At 37.5% G+C, this 19,761-nt stretch overlaps 1 protein-coding gene across 1 annotated transcript in view; it reads left to right on the top strand.

Moving 5' to 3' along the window:
* Positions 1-19,761, top strand: part of B3GALT1 (beta-1,3-galactosyltransferase 1) — a 182,152-nt gene that overhangs the window by 529 nt on the left and 161,862 nt on the right. The gene's annotated exons all lie outside the window — the stretch shown is intronic.

Genomic DNA, 19,761 nt, shown 5'->3' on the forward strand with positions numbered 1-19,761 from the left:
TGCTAAGCTTTGAAGTGTTGTCAAATCTTGTTAATTTAGACAAAAAAACAGCCTCTAGATGTTCTTTAGAGATGTCGTTGTAAACATTAAGTATCTTGATTATATAACATTTCAAGGAATCTGCCAGGATGTTGCCAGGCTTTGTGATGAAGAACCTGATCTTCCAGTCATGGAAATAAAGAGGAGTTTTGACATTGTGATTTGGTAGGAAACAGGATAGCATCCACAACTAACAGACCAAGTGAAATTAGTTCTTGTTATCTGTTGGTTATTTTGCATCTCTTGGGTTTGGTTATTTTAAACATTTGAACACTGTCTGCAGAAAATGTAAAGAGCATTTAGTTTGTTTCGGGGTTTTTTTTGTTCCTCTGTACCTTTAAGTTTCCTTTTCTACTTTATAGGATTGTATTGATCTTGTTCACTCTTTCTTGGTAGAGTGTTCTGATTAGTTAGTTATAAGGATGTGTTCAATCACGTGATGCATAACGTGTTTTCAGAAACGTTTTAAATCATGATAGATGCAAGGGTGAATAACCAGTGCAAACACCATTGTAGCACACACATGCTCTGCTTTGGGGAGCTGAAGCCCATTTTTACAGCTGTGGGGAAGGCACAAGTAAGTGTAAAAGATTTGAGGTGTGGAATTTAAAGCTGACACAGGTTAAATATTGTTCCCTCCCTGCATACTTACCCACTAAATAACATTTTTGGCAGAATATAAATTGCTACTGAAATTTCAGTTCTCATACAATTCTAATTCTGGATAGATCTGTACAGGTTCAGCAAATGTCATATTGTCAAACCAGTTTTTCAGAAACCTTATTTGTTAACCTGATTCAGTGTCGTCACAGTATTTCGCATTACAGTAGAGAACAATCCTCATCCACCTATGTCACACATAGCCCGATGCAATCTCTGAGATGTACTCAGTTTTGCTCATCTGCCTTATAACATCACCCATTTTTTCCTTATGTGCTTTTTTAGGAAAGAAAATCCCAAATTTTTGTGGTTGTTTTTGTGGAAGAGAGCAGTGAAATCTTTATAGATAACAGGCTGAAAACACTAAGCTTTCCCCCCACCCTGCCTTGTGAATGACACCAAAACTTAATCTAAAAATTTACTATGTGAATGGATAAACACATTAAAAAATTTAGTTTGTGAATGGCAGAACCTTCAGCACATGAGCAGACTGTGTTTGTGACAGTCATTTCAGTGGGGCTGTTCCCAAGAGAACATGCATGCAGGAGAATGTATGCAAGTGTATTTTCTACATCTATGTCTTAAATACCTTTATTCCATGCACGATCCTGAAGAAATCTTTTGTAAAACATCAAAATATTTCAATGCCGTAATTCCAGAAGGGTGCTCAATTCAGTGTTTATTCATCTTCTTTGTATGTTAGTAAATAATGAAACTTTTTGGAGCAACAGTCATTCCACCGCTGAAGTCAATATAAGTATATTAAGTACTTACTTGTTAAAAAATATTAATCAGCTGTAGACTTATGAATATTAATAAGTATTATAGTTATAATGATCATACCTAGTTAAAAGAGGAGAATGCAGAAGTTTCAGAAATTTTTACTTTGCTTTTCATGGTTTTCTTCTCTACAAAAGAAAATTAGTCCATCTGTATGCCTCGTAACACTCAGAGATATCCTGAATTTTCCTAAGCTGCTTTTGTAGTAGTAATTTTACAGGGTAGTTTCACTGTATGTCACATAATAAGAAATCTGGAACTGAAGCAGTCAGTTCTGTTATGTTCTCCACCCTGTTGCTTATTTAGTTAAACAGATAAAGATGGATAATAAAACATTATTGATGTAATTTGCCCTGACTAGTAGGAAAATTATTTCTTTTGATACAGCTAGGGAAAACAAGTAGTATGCTTTTTAGAACTGAGTGTATTTTAGAAATAAGTACATGTGTACATTCAGTTGAACCAATGAAGAGATGCAGAAGCTCAGGGAAAAGGTGAATGAATGATGTATCTCGTAGTTGTATTAGATTATACAAATGGTACACTGATCTGTTTGGAAAAGCTAATGCTCTTTTTGAACTGCAGTTAAAATATGGACTCATAGCTGTTAGATCTGTCTCATCAAACACAGCAACTCTAAATGGTGATGTACGGCAGCTCTGCAGAACTCCAGGCACACAGAAGTATAAAATGCCTCAGCATTCAAGTGTTCCCTTTGTTGCTTACCCACCAGCCTCAGATGTTTCCAAACAGTGACCGTGTCTGCTGCTGCCTAGCAGTGCCATGGGCACAGTGACCAAGAGTGCTCTGCTTCAGCACCTCTGTCTCCTGAGAATGCCTTTCAAGGAACTTAGGAAAGATACTCTTAAACAGGAATTCAGCTCCCAGTGCTGGGAACACAGCTCTTCAACAGAGGGAGAGAGGCAAAGATGGCCAGGTCCTTGTTTGACTGACAGACTGCAGCTATGTTGGTGGAAGAGATCAGCTTTCCCCAGCACGACCAGGAGAAAAAAAGGATGTACAAGAGTCTTGGGCCTGTTTGTGCCTATTTTTAATGCAGAGATGAGCCAAAGTGTGATAATGAATGAATTACAGATCTCAATTACAAAACACCCGTCTTCTTGTATCACTACCTAAAACATAAAATTGCCAGGTATTGCGTGTGTAGTGGGGAGTGGACTTTTTAACCCTCTTGCACTCTGATTTTTGTAGCTCTCAATTCAAACTCCCAAACTAGTGGGAATAATCTAGATATCTGCAATAGTTACTCATCAAAACTCTATTATTCCCTTAAGGGTTAAAATGCGTAATTTAATGCATATAGAAGTGTATCATTTAATGTATCACTACAAATATTTATGAAGTACATAAGTACGCATTTTTTTGCACTAGAAAAGTTACCAAATGCTGGTGAGGGAGCTAATGGTGAAGAGTGCAGTGAACAAAGAAAATGCTACATAACTGAAATCTTGTGAGAATACTGTTGAGCTACATTTATTCATTTCTGTGGAGTGTTGCCAGTATACCTTTTCCGTTTGCAGTAGTCTCAAAATATTGTAATCATAATATACCTATTTAATGTATAAACAGTTTCTGTAGAGGAAGGCAGGAAACACCTGATAAACACTGGCTTTTACACTCAATTTTTTAAGACTGCCCTCTGAGTACCAGCAGGCTTTAACTATTACTGTCTTTTGAGACTTACTTTAGTAAAAAAGTGAATGACTTACATGGCTAACCTTGCTTCCCTTTGAGTAGTTCTGCACCTCAGCTCTTTGAGGGGCTGATGTTTGTTTCTTTTGTCCCTCAGCAGGTGGCTACAGTTTCACTGAAATAGCTGATCTTGCTGTGGAACAACATCTGTGGCTTTCTGGGGTCACACTGCTTGGAGTAATGCAAATATATCCTCCTGGGTCTGACCCTTATTTTTGTTTAAAGATACAGTTCTAATTTATTGCTTAGGATAGGCTGTTGTGTTGGAATTTGTACTGAAGGAGTGCTGTTATTCAGATCTGACCTCCATCTTTCACAGCTGCTAAGAAGCAGGGGTGTAATTTTTGTGGATTTTTCAGAGCTCCATAGAAGATACTAAAGGCAACTGAAGTGCAGAACATCAGGAAAGCTCTGCTGGGTCAGACCAGTGGCGCTTCATACTCAGGGTTCAGTCTCTGACAGTGACATTAAGGGATGCTGTTAGGGACTAGACACAAACCTAGCTGTTTTATGAACCTGTTCTCTTGTACTCTTCCTGCATACTTGTTTGTCATATTACAGATGTTGGGTATATATCTGCTCAGTGGTTTTAGAGCCCATTTGTGGACCTGTAGACCAAGAACCTGTCTTTTTCAAACTTGCTGATGCTTTACTATCTTCACAACCTCATGTGGCAGCATGTTCCAGAAGCTTACTACCACCTTTGTAAAGAAGCACTTAATTCTTTATTAACTGATGTTGTGCTGGCTTTGTAAAAGGTCCCTTAGTTCTATTACTAAAGGATTTAGCAAGCAGCTTTACGTTAGTTTATTTACCATGTTCATGATTTGATTGATCATATCTTGCTTCCGTCTTCTTTTCTAACTAAAAAGCCCCTGAAGTCTCTTTTTCTAAGGCAGGCACTCCATCCTTGTGGTATTTTGTTCTCTGACTAGAGTCTGTTCTTGAGATGCAGAGACCAGAAGTACTTGAGACATGGATGGACCAAGGTTGTATAAATGTGCACTGTCTTCTTCTCAATGCCTTTCCTCATGATACCCAATATCTTGCTAGGGTTTTTCTTGCTGTTGTACATAAGGATCTGTCAATAGTGGCTGCTGGATTTTTTTTCTCCAGTCATTTGTCAGCATGGTGTATATGTGACTGAGATTATTTTTCATGAGATGTATTAGCCTACATATATCTATACTGAAGCTCATTTGTCATCTTTTTGTCCACTCTGAGTGCTTCTGGAGCCACCATGGTGGCATTAGTTCTGTGCTCAAAGACAATTTCTTGTGTTTGTCTCCATTTTGCCAACAGTATCATACCTTGTGAGTCTTTTTGCATGTGTGTCTGTAAGGAATAAAAGTGCCATGGCATATCAGACAAGAGTGTTCATAGATTTTAAACTCATTTGAATGTAACACAGGCTTTGGTTTTGGTTTTTTTTGTTGTTGTTTTTTGGGGTTTTTTTTTTTTTTTTTTTTTTTTGGTACCTCAGTAAACTCAGGTTAATGAAGTGTCCAGAAATCCACACCACAAAAAACAGAAAGAAAACTTCAGTAAACTCAGACAGGTTAATGAAGTGTCCAGAAATCCACACCACAAAAAACAGAAAGAAAACTCTAAAAAATGCCATTCCTAGCACTTATTCCAACTGCAATGAAAGAGGAGGTGAGAATGGTGGTATATGGTATTTGATCCATGTTGATTGCTGTTAAAATTATTTTTAATTGAAACCAAAGAAGCTTTTAAAAATATTGGAGTGCAAAGTGATATTTACTCAAATACCTTTAATGCTTTCCTAGCCTCTCTACGGATTCAATACACAACAGCCTTAACTCCAATGCTATCTAATTAATCACCTTTCATTTGTGAACTACATTTCATAGTAAGATGAAAATAATAACTAAAGCTTTTCTTCTCCTCCCTCCCAGTTGTATTAGGGGTTAGGCTGGAAGTCCGCCACATAGAAAGCATTTCTTCATGTTCCTTGTTCAAAGCCAGGCTAGTCATTCGATACTCGAAGCATGTTACTTGGAAAAGCTGCTGCATTGCCAACAGCACCGAGAGTGAGGTTTAAAGAAACATCAGAATTGTATTATTAGTGTGCTGTGTTACTACTTAGTGCTACGTAGTAATAAATGTGGTTTCACAGCAGGGCAAGTAACTCCAGCAGCCTGTGTGTGATGATGCTGTCTCCCTTCTCCCAGTCACAGTAACCATCCTTCCTAACCTTTGCAGAACTACTTCAGTACATAAGTCTGGCAGAAGATCACTCCTCCACCCTGGCCACTGACTTAAAAAGCCAAAACAAAACAGAAACCCACTTTCTGCCAGCTTGAATCTGCTTCACAGAGGACCTTATGAAGGCTGTGCAAGGGAGGACATAGAACTGTGAAGGTAAAGGCAAGAGGAGAGCAAGGTGGTTGAACAGCAGCAGTTAATAATATGTGCTTGTCAAACCCCAGTCTGAAGTGCTGTTCTGTTTCTTGATTTATTGTTGTTCAAGTACTTGGCAGAAGAACAGGACTATTTTAGTAGGCAGCCTATTGCTTTGTTAATTTAAATATTTAGCTTAAAGAATTACATTTTACTTTCTTTGAGGAAAGGCCCCAGCTGCTTTACTACTAATTTATGAGGTCATATGCTGTGTAAATCTGGTTGTCTAAAGGACTGTTACCAACTGTAGTTGACTGCACCAATAGGATTCTTCTTTCATTTCATTTTGCTCTGTAATACAGTTCATCAGAACAGCTTTTTCAAATTAGCAAGTAATCAAGTACATAACAAATATATTTCTACTACTTGATTTTTGTCATGAGTGTTTTAAAGTTATATTCCTGGTCTATTAAATGGATGCTGTTTGTTGGAATCTGTAGCAACCAAAACAAGGCAGTTTGCCAAAGAAAAAGGTTTTGGTGTATTCCATTTGCATGGTGTGCTTGAAACCCACCCAGTGCTACTTCATGGCAAGCATGTCCATGTGTATAAGTAGATGCAAAGTCAAACCAGCTTTCTGTTGGCTGATGCAGCTCAAAATTAATTTAGTGAGCTCATGGTAACCTGCAGGATGTCATGGATGGACATGAACACCGTCAGCCTGCACAGTGTTTTTCCCCAGTACTTACAGGCCACAGTGGTGATAATTGCTGAATCTGTGCTGAATACATTTGGCAGCAGTGATAGAGCAGTGCCAAATGTGCTGCTTATCTGCCTTAAACAGACTATCATTGTAAAAAGTGGAACTTGTATTCCATTGTTCAGTTGTGACAATATCTTCTTGTGTTAAGATGGGTGCATTCATCTAACATTTTTATAAGATACTTCGGAATCATCAGCCAAATTTTACCACAGTCTTCCCTAGGAAAAATACTCAGATGTAGGTACAATGGTACATGTAAATGAAGCCACACCATTGTGGGCATCCAAAAATACTAACAAGTTAATTTCTTTCATATGTATAATTTTTCATAAGGTCTGTCAGGCAGCTGGTAAGAGTGGTATTAGTACAATGATAGCATTGTACTACAAAAATCTATTATATTAATGTATACCTAAAGCTTTCAGCATTTGCAAGATTTTTCCATGTACAAAAATAATACATTTAACTTGGATTTCAGACTCTGTAGTAAAGCCACTGGTTTTCCTTTTTGCCAAGCTTTTGAGTATGCTAGATTTTTGTTAAAAGCCACAGAAAATGCACCTTAATGCAAATACAATCATAAACCAAATTCTGTTGTATTAGTTTATACAGTATTTGCTTAAAATGAGATAGGCAGTAACAAAGCACTGCTAAAAGTTGGCTAAAAGATTGAAATATATGAGGTTTTCATCACAAGAATTAAAATTCAAATGAAAGTTTCTCACCAAGTTAGTGGCAACTAGGTCATGTTGAGTCTGATGTCTCTAGTTTACTTGTTTGGGATTCACCTCTACCCAGTCAGTTTGTTAAAGAGCACATTACTTCTGCTCTGAAATACTTTTACACAAATATTTTGCTGTGTTGCAGCTAAGGTGAAAAAATGTTTTGTAAACTCTGAAGAGACTGGCCTCCTTGCTGGTGATTTTCATGTGCAGATTTCAGATTATTCTACCAAGTCAAACATTCCCATTGATTAATCAATGAATTGGGCCAGAAAAGTCTGGAATAGAATTTGAGCATCCAGTCTGCTACTGATTCTGTAAGTTGGATCATATTAAACATTTCACATGGAAGATATACTGCTACTGGGAAAAAGTTCTTTTATCCATGTATTCTATCTAGAAATTAGAAGCCAATGGGAGCAGAATTCAACATATTATGTCCTAATTACAAGTGAGGAGGAGATACTGAATACCATTTTATGGGTATGTTATTCTGAATATTTCTCAGGAGAAAATAAAAGTTCTTTTTTTTTTTTGCTCATGCGTGCATGAACATAGAGGCATTAAACTAAGAACTAATTTGTGGAAGTTCTGTACTGTTTATTCATTTGTAATAGGGAAATTAAATAAATTAAATCTTTGTTAGGCTTTCCTCTGAAGGAGTTACACTTGTACTGGGTATCAGGCTATGCATCAAGTCACAGTAAAACCTGTAAAGGAATGTGCATGATGCAGCCGAAGTGGTGCATCATACAACAACCCATCTGTCACAGTAGGCTTCTGCTAGGTTTTGTTTGCCCTGCAAGGACTTATCAGAACAAAGCCCACCTGAAGATGGAAACTTCCCTGAGCCTGTGCCTGCTGTTGCATTTCATCAGTGGCTTTTGACTGAGCCTCTGGCTGTGGCTGGCTGGGTTATTGCAGATCCCTCTGGCTGGCTGTCTAGGATCACAGGTCCACTCAGAGGCACGTATTTGAGCCTTGGGCAGATTTAAATCATTTAAAATTATATATTACGATATTAACCCCAAAGTCTGGGGAAGTCATATATCAGGTAATGTATCCCAGCTGAGGTCACCTGGAAATCATCTGCTTCATAATTTGAAAACGGTAAGAAAGGAAAATTTCTTTATAACCCATAAAAGTAAGCAGCCTGCAAGTGCTTTATCTTATCTTTTGTAAACTATGTCCCTGTTTTCTGAGCAGTCACTCAGCCAAGTGACTGCATGCTTTCCTTTTACTGCTAGAGATGAGTTTGAGGTGATTGCTCTCTAAAGAGACTTCTGGCATGAGCAAACAAGTCAGTTACATCTGAGCAATTCCTATGCACTTTGTACAGTTGTCAGTGACATAAAGACTCAGACCTGTTGCAATTTTTGTGTAAGGTCTTTCGGGCTCTGGTGGTTTTGACTGCATGTGACCTAATATTCTGGAACTATTTAGAATTACTGTTAATGGAGTTCTTTCTATCAAGATACCAGTTAAGGTTCTGTGAGTTTTTTCCAACTTTGATAGATCTACCCAAACTTTTTAAAATTAAGGGGTTTTCTCATCTTTCAAACTATCAGTTTTTATGTTACTGGGCCAAGGTTCCACTTACACAACATGCAGTTCTTTGAAAGTAATTTTTAGTCCTGGCTTTAACAATGTGATTTCAAGCAACTGTATTAAAAATACTACCTGATTTTACATTTTAGATAGTGTTTTGTAAGTCCTTATAGACAAAGCATGTGTGTCAGGTAGAACAAAGCAATTACTATCTTGTATGTTGAAACATCCTCTGAATAAAAAGTATGATGATTAATACCAGAAATCAGTTTTGGTATCAGTTATAGTACCAATGCTTTCAGTAAAAAAACAGTCTTTGAGACTGAAGTATCTGTAGGGCATGTTGAGAAGATTGCACACAGTGCAGCACACACATGGTGTCAGGTTTGGCTCCTGGATTCCTGCTGCTGTGCACACCAGAGCAGGTTTGCTCAGGCAGAGATAATGAAAGGAGCAGTGCTGGCTGTTTGTGGTGGATCTGTTTCAGTCACATTATGCACATGGCATGGCCAGAACTAGTTGGTCCCAGCCCCTAGAGAGCAACTGGGAGAGCGGGAGGAGACGTGCTGGGTTGGGAAGTATTTTCAGGTGCAGGGACATACACGGCTACCTGGTGGCACTTGTGCTTGCCTGGGTGGGTGAAGTTCAAGGACACTACAGCTTGGTCCCCTGGCTGAGCCTTTGCCAGTGGCACCACAGTTGTGTGAGGACACTACAGACTCAAGTGGCTGTTCACTGGTATTGTGGCAGCCTACTCCTCTTGCAGAATCTCACACACTCAAGAGCGTGGCCTAGCAGTTCCAAAGGGATGGTAAAAATGCTGGTCAGAAGTTTAGTTTCAACACTTCTCAGTTCAAACATAATCTAAATACGCATGTATTTATACATGTCTACATTGTTGATCTCTTATGTTGTCTTGTGTACTACCTCAGAATTCTGTAATTGCTTCCATTTTGTATGTGTTGTTCTTGCACACCAGGACTTCATCACTGGATGATGTTTTTGCCTGATTTGTCAAGAAGGGCATGATACGAATAACAGTACCTCTTCTTTGTTATCTAATAGACTATTTTAATGGAGGAAAATAAAGCAATTTGTTTGACTTTCATATATTTTCATTGTTGAAAAATAAAATGTTGATCTTTTGAAGATGATGGCCACATCTTTCATATGTAAAACCATAAAGATTGTTGTAATCTTAGTTTCTTTCGCTATACAGTAGCTAAATAACAATGTTAATGTTAGATGTATAAGTACCAGGTTATCTCCTGGGATATTAAAGTTTTTGAGTTGTTTTCTGTTTCAGAAGACAAAGACATATAGTTAGCAGTTCTAATAGGTGGCAATATGAAAGATAACTAAAAGAGTCATGGAGATGACATGTGGAGTTTAGAAAATAATGAAACCCATATTGGTTGAATTGAGGACTTAAAACTGGAATACTGTTTCTTTCTTTAACCAGTAAAACTTAGGCTAGAAATTTTTCAATGAGATGCAATGACATGCTTAAAGACAAATAGATTTTCTGACTAAGTAATACAGTTATATTGTAATGAAAATGCAGGAGGTGTTCCCTGTGAAGCACAGCACTAATGTTTCATGTATAACCAATATGGAAGTGATTAAATTGCTTTACAAGCAAAAGTTTGTAGCATAGTAACACAAAACATTACAAGCCAATGCTGCCTCTATCTGAAGATGTATTGTTTTGTGCTAATGAAATATTGTAATAACCTTGCACACCTTTAGAGAAGAACATCAACTATAGCTCTCTGGAGTTATTCTTCAAACAATATAATTATTCTGCTTAAATAATTTTTATGCAAAGAACAGTTAAAATAAAACCATAGGAATGAAAGGACCATATTAAATGCTAACAGATGCATAAAAGGTGGGCTGATATATAAGCATGCAGATAGAAATAAAATATTTTTTTCAAAAGTGAAAGTAGTTGATTGCCAAGTGTGTTTCACATTAATTCAAAGCCTGCTGGACTAAATAAAAGTGATCTCCAGCACCTCAGTTCAATTCAGTCAGTCTTAAGTTCCTTCCTCTCTTCCCTAAGAATTAAAAGCTGGGACTTTGGTGAATTTCGGTGAATGTAGTTTTCAGGATTTAGGTAGCTACAGTGTATTTAACAGCTTTCTTTAGGACACAGTGTTGCAAAGATTTATACTTTCCTTTTCGGCAAAAACTGTAGCCTGGGGCTTCATCAGGATAGTATCTGGATAGTATCTGAATTTGTTTACTTACTGCCAGGAGCACCTTGCTCAAGTTTTGCTCTATATTTGTTCTGGAAATAATGAGAGAGATAAAAAAGTGAAAACTGTGTGAGTTTGGGTGAGAAATTTAAGTTGGCAATACAAGTAATATTATAAGTTGACATTCATTTTAAGGTTCTAAAGGAGATTTGATATAAAATGGTATATTCTGTTTTATAAGCATTGCTAGAAAGCCTGTATAGTATTTTTTGTTTTCTCTGAGTGTAAAGTTTGCAAAACTGGTATTTTTTCTCTTCTGATCCAGCTAGATTTTCATACATAGGAAGGCATGCCACATCCATAGGTCCTTTTAGCTTTAAAATATGTAACTCCTTCATCATTTGGGGTGTTCATATAACCCAGTAATTTCCTGTTATGAGTAAGTTCAGAATTGAACTAGACGCTGTTACCTATAGATTTTTGTGCCTGTTAGATTAAAAGGGAAACAGCCTGCCCCCTCTTCTTGCTACATTATATAATGGTATGACAATAGTTCTTTTAATTAGGTCATTAAGACATATACAGAAGACCTGACTTGGCAGACCTAAATTACATAAACGTCACAGAAAAGTCAATAGGATGTTTGTTCATGAAATGAGAATCTCACTGAACGAAAGACTATGTACTACTACTAATAAAACTTTGCAAGGTTGATTCATAACACACTACCAGCTACACTGCATTGATGGAAATGCAGTTTGAACTCCAATGTTTACTCAGTGTGGAAGTGATGAATACATGGCTCTGACAGAAATGCCATTTTTTGGGCCAGGTAGTTACCCAATGACTGAAGAGGAGTACTTTGGTTAAGGAATTGGGCATGTCAGTTAGCACTCTTCTAACTAGGATTTATTGCAATGGCATTTTATTAAATATGCCAGTTTATGTATAATATTTGACTTCAGGTGGTGGTGACACAGGACTTCTTAGAAAAAGCATTTCTGCTTCACCATGTGAGATGCTGTCCGGGGCCCTGTTCTAGGGCCGTGTAAAAAATTGGCATAAACTTGTATGTGAATTTCATTTACACTTTAGCAGGGTCAGTTTCACTAAAGGGTACCAAGGAAGAAGGGTAGCCACACAACACAGGCTTTGCTTTTTATCAGGGGTATCCATCAACAGAGTGGGGGTGGTTGTTGTCCTGTTCAACTGAAAGGACAGATTTCATTCCCTTCAGAGGTCTCTAACAGTTCCCAAGACAGAAGGGAAAGGACAATGCTGTTCTGCTTTTGCTATTTTCTGTGGCCAGCTAACAGGTGCTGTTTGCTCTTCTATCCTACAACTGCTGTCTTTTTGACTGTGCACAGGGCTGCATGCCAGTGGAGGCTGATGTAGATCAGTACAAAAATAGCAAACCAGCCTCTGCCTGAATGTGCTAACCTGAGCAGCCTTAGACTTGAAGGCTTGGCTTCCATTGTGGAAGTTAAATGTCTGCTGTAACACCCTTTCTCTGGCAGAGGCGAGGAAATTCCTAAATATTGGTGGAGGGTTCTGTTCATTTGTGAAGTATTAATGAGCTCTTATTATTCTGGTATTAGCTTTAAAATATTTTATGGTGTGTTAAAATCAATAACAATGTCACAACAGCCACATCTTGTTCATGAGGTGTGATACATAAGCATGAGGCTAGTTGCTTTTAAACAAGAACTAATTTCTGTCTCCCCAGATATATCTCCCTAAGTTCGCTTAAATAGATTTTGGATGACACAACAAGCAATAGTTTAGTTAAAAGCTTATAGTACTTTGAAAATACTTGCAATTCCATTCAGTATGTGAATGAAGTCCAACCAAAAGACTTCAGCGTTCCACAAAATAAATCCAGGGTCTTCACTCTTGCCAGCATGCTGGGAGTTACGTTTTCCACCTAAAATGGATTTCTAGCTCATGATTATAATTCTTGTATAAATGGATCATTTTTATTGAGAAGATATTTATTGGTTTGGAAAAGTACTTTTTTTCCCTTGGTGCTAAAATCATTGAGGTGGAAGGTTTGCAAAAGAAACTTCAGCATCAGAACCCAAACGAGGCAAAGGGCTAAAAACGCATCTTAAGGACCATTAGTCAGAACAATTTGAGTTGATGGTAGCCAAGATTGTTTTATATATGAAGTTCATCAAACAGAAAGTTGGTTTCTTTAGCTGGAAAAAAAATGCCTAAAGGGGTATATTTTTGCTGCAGTTGCTAGGGAGCAGCTTACACTGTATCTGTGGGATATAATGTGAGTCATGTAAAATGCACTATGCTGATAATTTACCTCGGAGTGGTTAGAGCTGAATATTACATTCACAGAGCACATCTCATTGTACAAAAAATGAAGATGAGATGGATGTTCTAAGTAATGTTAGGTGACAGAGCCACGGTGGTATACAAGGCACAGTACACATGTCAGTCAGCTGACAGGAGCATGTCAGTGCTACACGATCCTTAGGTGGGGCTATGATTAGGTGAGCAAAAAAATAATACATTGGTGAGATGGGAGGAAAGAACACAGCAGAGGAGAAGTAAAATCTGTGTTTTTGTGCATTTGACAGATCTCTGGAATGAACTAAGTCTTGAGAATCCTGAATAGTGTAGTCTTTTTTTAAGGCCAGCTCACTTGACTGGAAGTGTGTGCTACCACTAGTAGGTTGTTTAACAAAATGAGGATGGGTAAATTGGGAGGGGGATCTGAGTAACCCTGCTCCAAAGTGAAAATGCTCCACTGCATTTGGAAACAAAGCTGCTTAGCTATGAAATGTCAACATCTGTAATATACACCTCTATAATTACTTGGTTATAGGACTTTGTAATTTTATTTCAGAATCTGTCAAATTCGAATTATTTTGATTGAAAACACAGTTTTAACATTTCAATATCATTAAAACTGTAAATGTAATGCATAAATTATACAGCTATAAACACTGGTTACTTGTTTTTATAGCATTAAGCATTTCCAAAAATTATGAAAATATTGCTATAGATTTCCATTGTAATATAATAGTTAAAATCTCACCAATATTTTTTCCTTACTGCATCAATACAGTGATATTGTCTTTAAGTTAATTGCTTCACTCATTTAAGCACTGGTGCAAGTTTGTCTCACATACTGTACACAGAGATTGAGTGTGTTTTCCTCAGCAATTACTGCATTTGTTCAAAGTGAATTAGAAAATAAAAAATGTTAGGAATACTCTTTAATTAGGTGATTAAAGAACCCAGCAAGTAGTGTGATGTTCAGATAAAAACAAAAGGTATTCTGTAGGGTATTTTTGTATTTATTTATGGTAGAATTCAGACAGGACATGAGTTGTACTGTGCCACGAAAGGGTCTGCTGTTTCTTGAAATCCTCAATGGCAAATATTTATAGTTTTCAAGTAATTTTATCCTTCCAGGCTCAGCTGGCTCACCTTGAAATATGCTTTCAATAAGCAATCTCACAGTAAGCTGTCTGAAAATATGATGCTCTTCCTAACAACAACTTGAAACCCATTGGGCTTGGCCTTCACAAAACTTTGTGAACAGATACTATCAAAATGCAGCTGAAATTACTGAAGTTATGTACATTAGCTACATTAGCCAAAGATTAAAAAAAAAAACCCTTTCATAATCTGCTTTTGCAGATTTTTGATATTGTAAAGTCACCATGATTTATGATGTTTTGCTACTGTCAACAAAGGTCTTTGCACTTCCTGTACTTTTTCATTTTTAAATACTACTACGGGGAAAACAATATGGTAATATTAGTGGGCTCTAACTTTATCAGTCATGATACTTCTTGTTGATTGTGTTGGAAAAAAAAATTAAGTGGGCTTTGGCACTGAGCTGTTAAAGCTCAGATATTTACAGGAGGCAAAATGAACATCTGTGAACTCTCTGTTTTTAGAGGAGCACTCACCCAAAAAGTGTAGGCACTTATATGCAAATCCAGAGTCCTCTGAGGAAAATTTTCAGGAATTTGGGGTATGGCATAGGAAAACACTGGAATACTGCTTCTGCTCCTTTAATAAATATCTATAGATAGTGTGTCTGAGCTGGCTGAACTGCTGTGTCCATTCAGTTAGTTTGGCTGGTTTACATCACATACATACAATTCTTAAATGTCCAGAGATAGCAAGTGTGTGATCAGTGGAGGAATTCAAAGCCGTAATTTCAAGGTGAAATCATGACCTCTTTAGTGCCATATGTTCTGTAGTCTTAATATTCCATTGTTCCTGATGAGCATCTTACCTAGATAGCACCTGAATATTTTCAAAAGGGTGAATAACTTTGGCCTGCTTGCAGACAGCGACTGTGGGAGGGACGATCCTTCCCTGCTGTTTTATGTTGGAATCACAAGCCAGGGCTGGAAGCTGTTTCAAGGTGACAGCACTGTAGCTACTCAAGGATGTAGCCTACTGCAGTAAACCTTTACATTTTAATTTTGGTACTATATGTGCTTACACGAACATTAAAATTTTGGCTTTGCTGTGTGGAAGTGATCCAGAGATTCTGAACAGTAGTGAATCATCTGATTCTGCCATTACACCCTTAATTTTCACTACAGTGTTTATCCCAGCGTTTCCACCCAGCTCTGGGATGGCTCTAAATTGGTTATTCAAGTTGTAAGAAAAAGAAAATAACCTAGAGCAGCAAGACAAAATAGAATGTACAGTGAATCACAGCCAAGGTCTAACAATCCTGTTCCTCTTAATAAAGACTCCACTACTGCTGCTCAGCAAGCATAGCAAATACTAGATGTCAAACAATAGCTTTGACTCATTAAATTGCCTTAGACCCACCCCCCTTTTTCTGAAGAAAAGATGCTTCTACAGTATAGTTCATATAAATTAGATAATCCTAGCAAATGTTTGGATTGTGCAAGAGAGACCAGGTTGTCTCCAGCTGCCTGAAGATGGAAGTGAGGTTGGAAAAAGCAGGTAGCTGCATTTCAGTCAATGAAGAATAATTTGAGTTGAATTGTGTTAAGTGTGACTAGTGTCAGTCTGTCCAAGCAGTTCCTACCTGTTCCTCCCTATCCACAGACCAGCTACTCTTTCTGTGTAAGAAAGCCACAGTCCTACGTAGAGAAGTCTTTCAATGACTATTATACTTGACAGAAACTGACCAAGATGCAATTTTCTTTATCTGGCTGCATTGTGGAATCAAGTTTTAAACCTTGGTTGACCCGTTTCCAGCTCTAAGGACTGTGAGTTGGGCATGAATTAAGTTATGTTGCCAAGATCTCCTTAATGCAACTTTTAAATGTAAATAAAGTTGCAGGAGTTGCACTGCAAGTGAGCTTTGTTATGATTGTGTCCTTTGGTAGGTGTTTCCTTCTCTGGAGATACTCAGAAGCTCCGTGGATGTGATCCTGTGTAACCTGCTCTGAGTGATCCTGCTTTGGAAGGGGGCTTTGACTAGATGGACCTTCCAACCTCAATGATTCTGTGATTCTGCATTCCTCTGGGAATGAAACTGAGAACTCTGATTGTTTTTGGCTTTTTTTTAAACTGATTAAGGCACCTAAATCAGTAACACTGTCTTAACTTAGCAGTTACGTTTAAAAGGCAAGTAAGAAGACCCACTCAGGAGCTACATCGTTGGTTACTCTTGCAGATTCTGGAGATGCTGAACAGGCCTCCGAGGCTCCATGTGCATTATGCTTCTGTAGTGCAGACTTGGTTCTGCTGTTTGTTATTGGGGCTTTTTTAACTGCCAGCTAATCTTGAGGAAACTTGAGATCAGCATTTCCTTGATGATAAATGAAGGAAGTAAACAACTAAGAGCTCCTTGTCTGCTTTTCTGAAGTGTGGCACCACTCAGATTGATAGCATCCACAAAACAGCAGACTCATTTGCACTTTCCCACTCTCCAGCTGCTGTGTTTGGTACCATAAGATATGGGGTCAGGATGGTAGGCCACCATTATTCATTCTCTGATGAAGGAGACTTCCATGAATAGGAAAAGGAATTTTGTTCACCAATAGAATGTGAGGCTGTACAAGGATCTTTCACTAGTGCTGTATAGGGGATCTCTTCTATACCTGCATTAGAAAATCCTAAAGGGAAATAACGGAACGTTGTTTCCCTTTCCTAGGACAGAAAGTTGGCATGGAATAATGAGAGCTTGTATTCAAATGAGAGGCCTCTGAAGTCACAAATTTCTCATAAGCATTTGTCAGTAATGTATGATTTGTGCCCATATGTCTGGCTCATTTTCCCCAAACATTACAAGGATTTTCTGTGGTCTAATCTGATATATTCTAGATGTTCAAAACAAAACAGAGCAATTGTACTACATATATATTTTGTAGTCTTCATGAATTTGTTTGGATTCACAGCCCCCTGAAATTATAAAAAAAAAAAGTGTATCTGATGAAGATAACACTTCTGATAACAGCAGTTTAATTAAGCATTGTTTTTCACCAAAATTGGTGGTCCAGAAAATTACATATAATTGAAATTATAAATCACTGTTAATACTAATTAAAATTAAGATTACTGTCTGCCACTTGCATTCTTTGTTAGACATCTGATGACAGAAAAGATGGGTATGGAATACTGGTATGACAGTACAGGCCTCCTTGGCCTTGCTGCCAATTCTTTGTTATTAACTCAAGTAAAAAACTTGGCAGGTGCAGTTGGGTTTCTGATTCTTTGACAAGGGCATCCTCCTTTGACAGAAGGACCTGTTTCAAACCACAAGTCAAGGACAGGATTAATAGGTGTGAAAAGCAGTTGTGTGCAGACCACAGCAAGCATGAAAAAAGTTAAGGCAAGATTCAAGGTCCAGACAAACAGTAAGGCAGAGCAATGAAGAAACAGCCATGGGGTTATGTGCCTGTTACTCTGTTAGTTGTAGTGTATAGAAAACAGAAGGAATTAGTTATTTTGGAAACCTCAAAAAACCCACAAACCCACAAACAAAACAACAACAAGCAAAACCAAACCAAAAGAAACTAAAAAAACCCCAACCAAACCAAAACCCCACTGGGGAAAAGCTATTGCTTTCTACCTCTGCACTTACTATGAAATTATTTTAATGTCAGTTTTTTTAATTTACTCTTGAACACTGGAGTACTTTTTCTAACACAGGCATCTTCATACAAAGGTAAGGAATAGCAGTGACACCTGGATAAATGTCTAAACCTCATTGTATGATAATATGCATTCAGGCAATGTATAGTGTGTCCAAACCAATTTTTCGCACAGAATGTTAAGAGCCTAGTAGACAGAAACTTTAATGGCAATTGGTACCTGTAAGAGCTAGAATAATGCAGGCAATAAATAATAAGAATGATCCTGTTCAAGGCAAAGGAATACTTAGCCTGACTAATTGTAGTGGGGGAAAAGAAGTTTCTACCACTTTTATAATTTTGTTTTTCAGATGTATGTCCTGGGCTATCAGTCAGCTTTCTTTAACTCAAGCCAGCTGGCAGGTGACACTGCAGTTTATCAACCACAAGTAAATAAAATGTTATGCTCCAGAAAAATTCAATTCCCAAATCCCACCCCTAAAAATCAATAAAGCTTTTCCTCCAGCTAAAGCATTTCTTATGAGCATTCATTTTTTAAACACAGAAATTTTGGTCACCTTTCTTAAAAATAAAGGTAAAAACTAAAACCAAATTAATATTAAAAGCAATGAAAGCTGTGGTACTAGAAACAAATCTCTTTTTAATTTTTGTAAGCATTAAACTTTTTTTAATTAGGGTTAACACATAAAGTTATCTAAAATTATTAAGGATGAAAAGATTTGTTATATCAGTCCTTAAAAACTAAAATCATGTTTGGAATTTTGGATACTTCTACTGTAACTTTACTCTCACTCTCTGACGTTCCTGTTCCCGAGTTAAATATCACAAGACGGCTACTCTGTTGAATAAGATTTTATTGCATGAAGGTATATCATAATGCACCTAAATAATGTTGTTTTTGTCAGTCAGTACCCAGCTGGGGTTCAGTTTGCAATTTCAAACTATAATGTACTAATAAAATCTAACTCAATCTTCATTAGTTTTTACATATGTCCCTTCAAATATTTTGATGCACTCTCATTCAGGAGGTGGCAGAGAAGTATGACCAGTCCAGTCATGGAGGCACAGCGGCCTGTGTGCTTTGCATCTGAAGTCTGCATAAGCTGCCAGATTGTACAAATGCGTTTTCCACCTTCCCTTGTGTATCAAAGCTGTATTGAAACTTTCCTAGTGTTGTAGTTGTATCAAATTAAACCTCCTGGAATTCTCTCTGTCACCTTCTGTTGCTGCCAGTGACATCTGTAGTCTAGTGTGTTGCGGTTTTGGCCTCAAAATAGGCTGCTGTTAACTTTTAGGATATTAACCATTCGATGCATTCCCCTTCTTTCTGATCTTTTTCAGTGGCCTCTAGAGCTCCTTACCCCAAAGAGATTCCTACAGCTTGCTCTTGGTGCAAATTGAAGTGTTCAGCCCTTCATGGAATCAATGGAGTCTAACAACTTTATCATATAAATATCCGTAAAAAGATTTTGGGATGTTCATTGATTGACACAACATGGTCAGTTGTCCATTTGCTCTGAATTAAGTGTACAGGGAATTGTGTTACCTCCTAATCCCATGCTCCTCTTCAGAGAAGCCTGTGCAGATCTCTGAGGAAATACCTATTCAGACCCTGTTGGTTCAACCCACCTCTGTAATCAACCACCACATTTTTAAGATTAATCTGAATGGAATGTAATCAGTCTTACAAAAATAGAAAAATATCCATATGGAATTCTAACAAATTGACTTGTTAGACAACTCATGTTCACTAATACATGTTTTAGCTCAAAAAAAAAGTACGTAATATAGGAAAGAAAAATTGTATTCTGTTCATGATTATGCTAATTACAAACATGCTTGAATTTGTGTGGTTTGTTTTAAACTGTGCTGCTTGCATGCTCATACATTTCTAGATGGGAACAATACTAGTAGTC

Source organism: Onychostruthus taczanowskii, unplaced genomic scaffold (assembly GCF_017590055.1).
Source record: "Onychostruthus taczanowskii isolate IOZ18803 unplaced genomic scaffold, ASM1759005v1 scaffold20, whole genome shotgun sequence".
NCBI lineage: Eukaryota > Metazoa > Chordata > Aves > Passeriformes > Passeridae > Onychostruthus > Onychostruthus taczanowskii.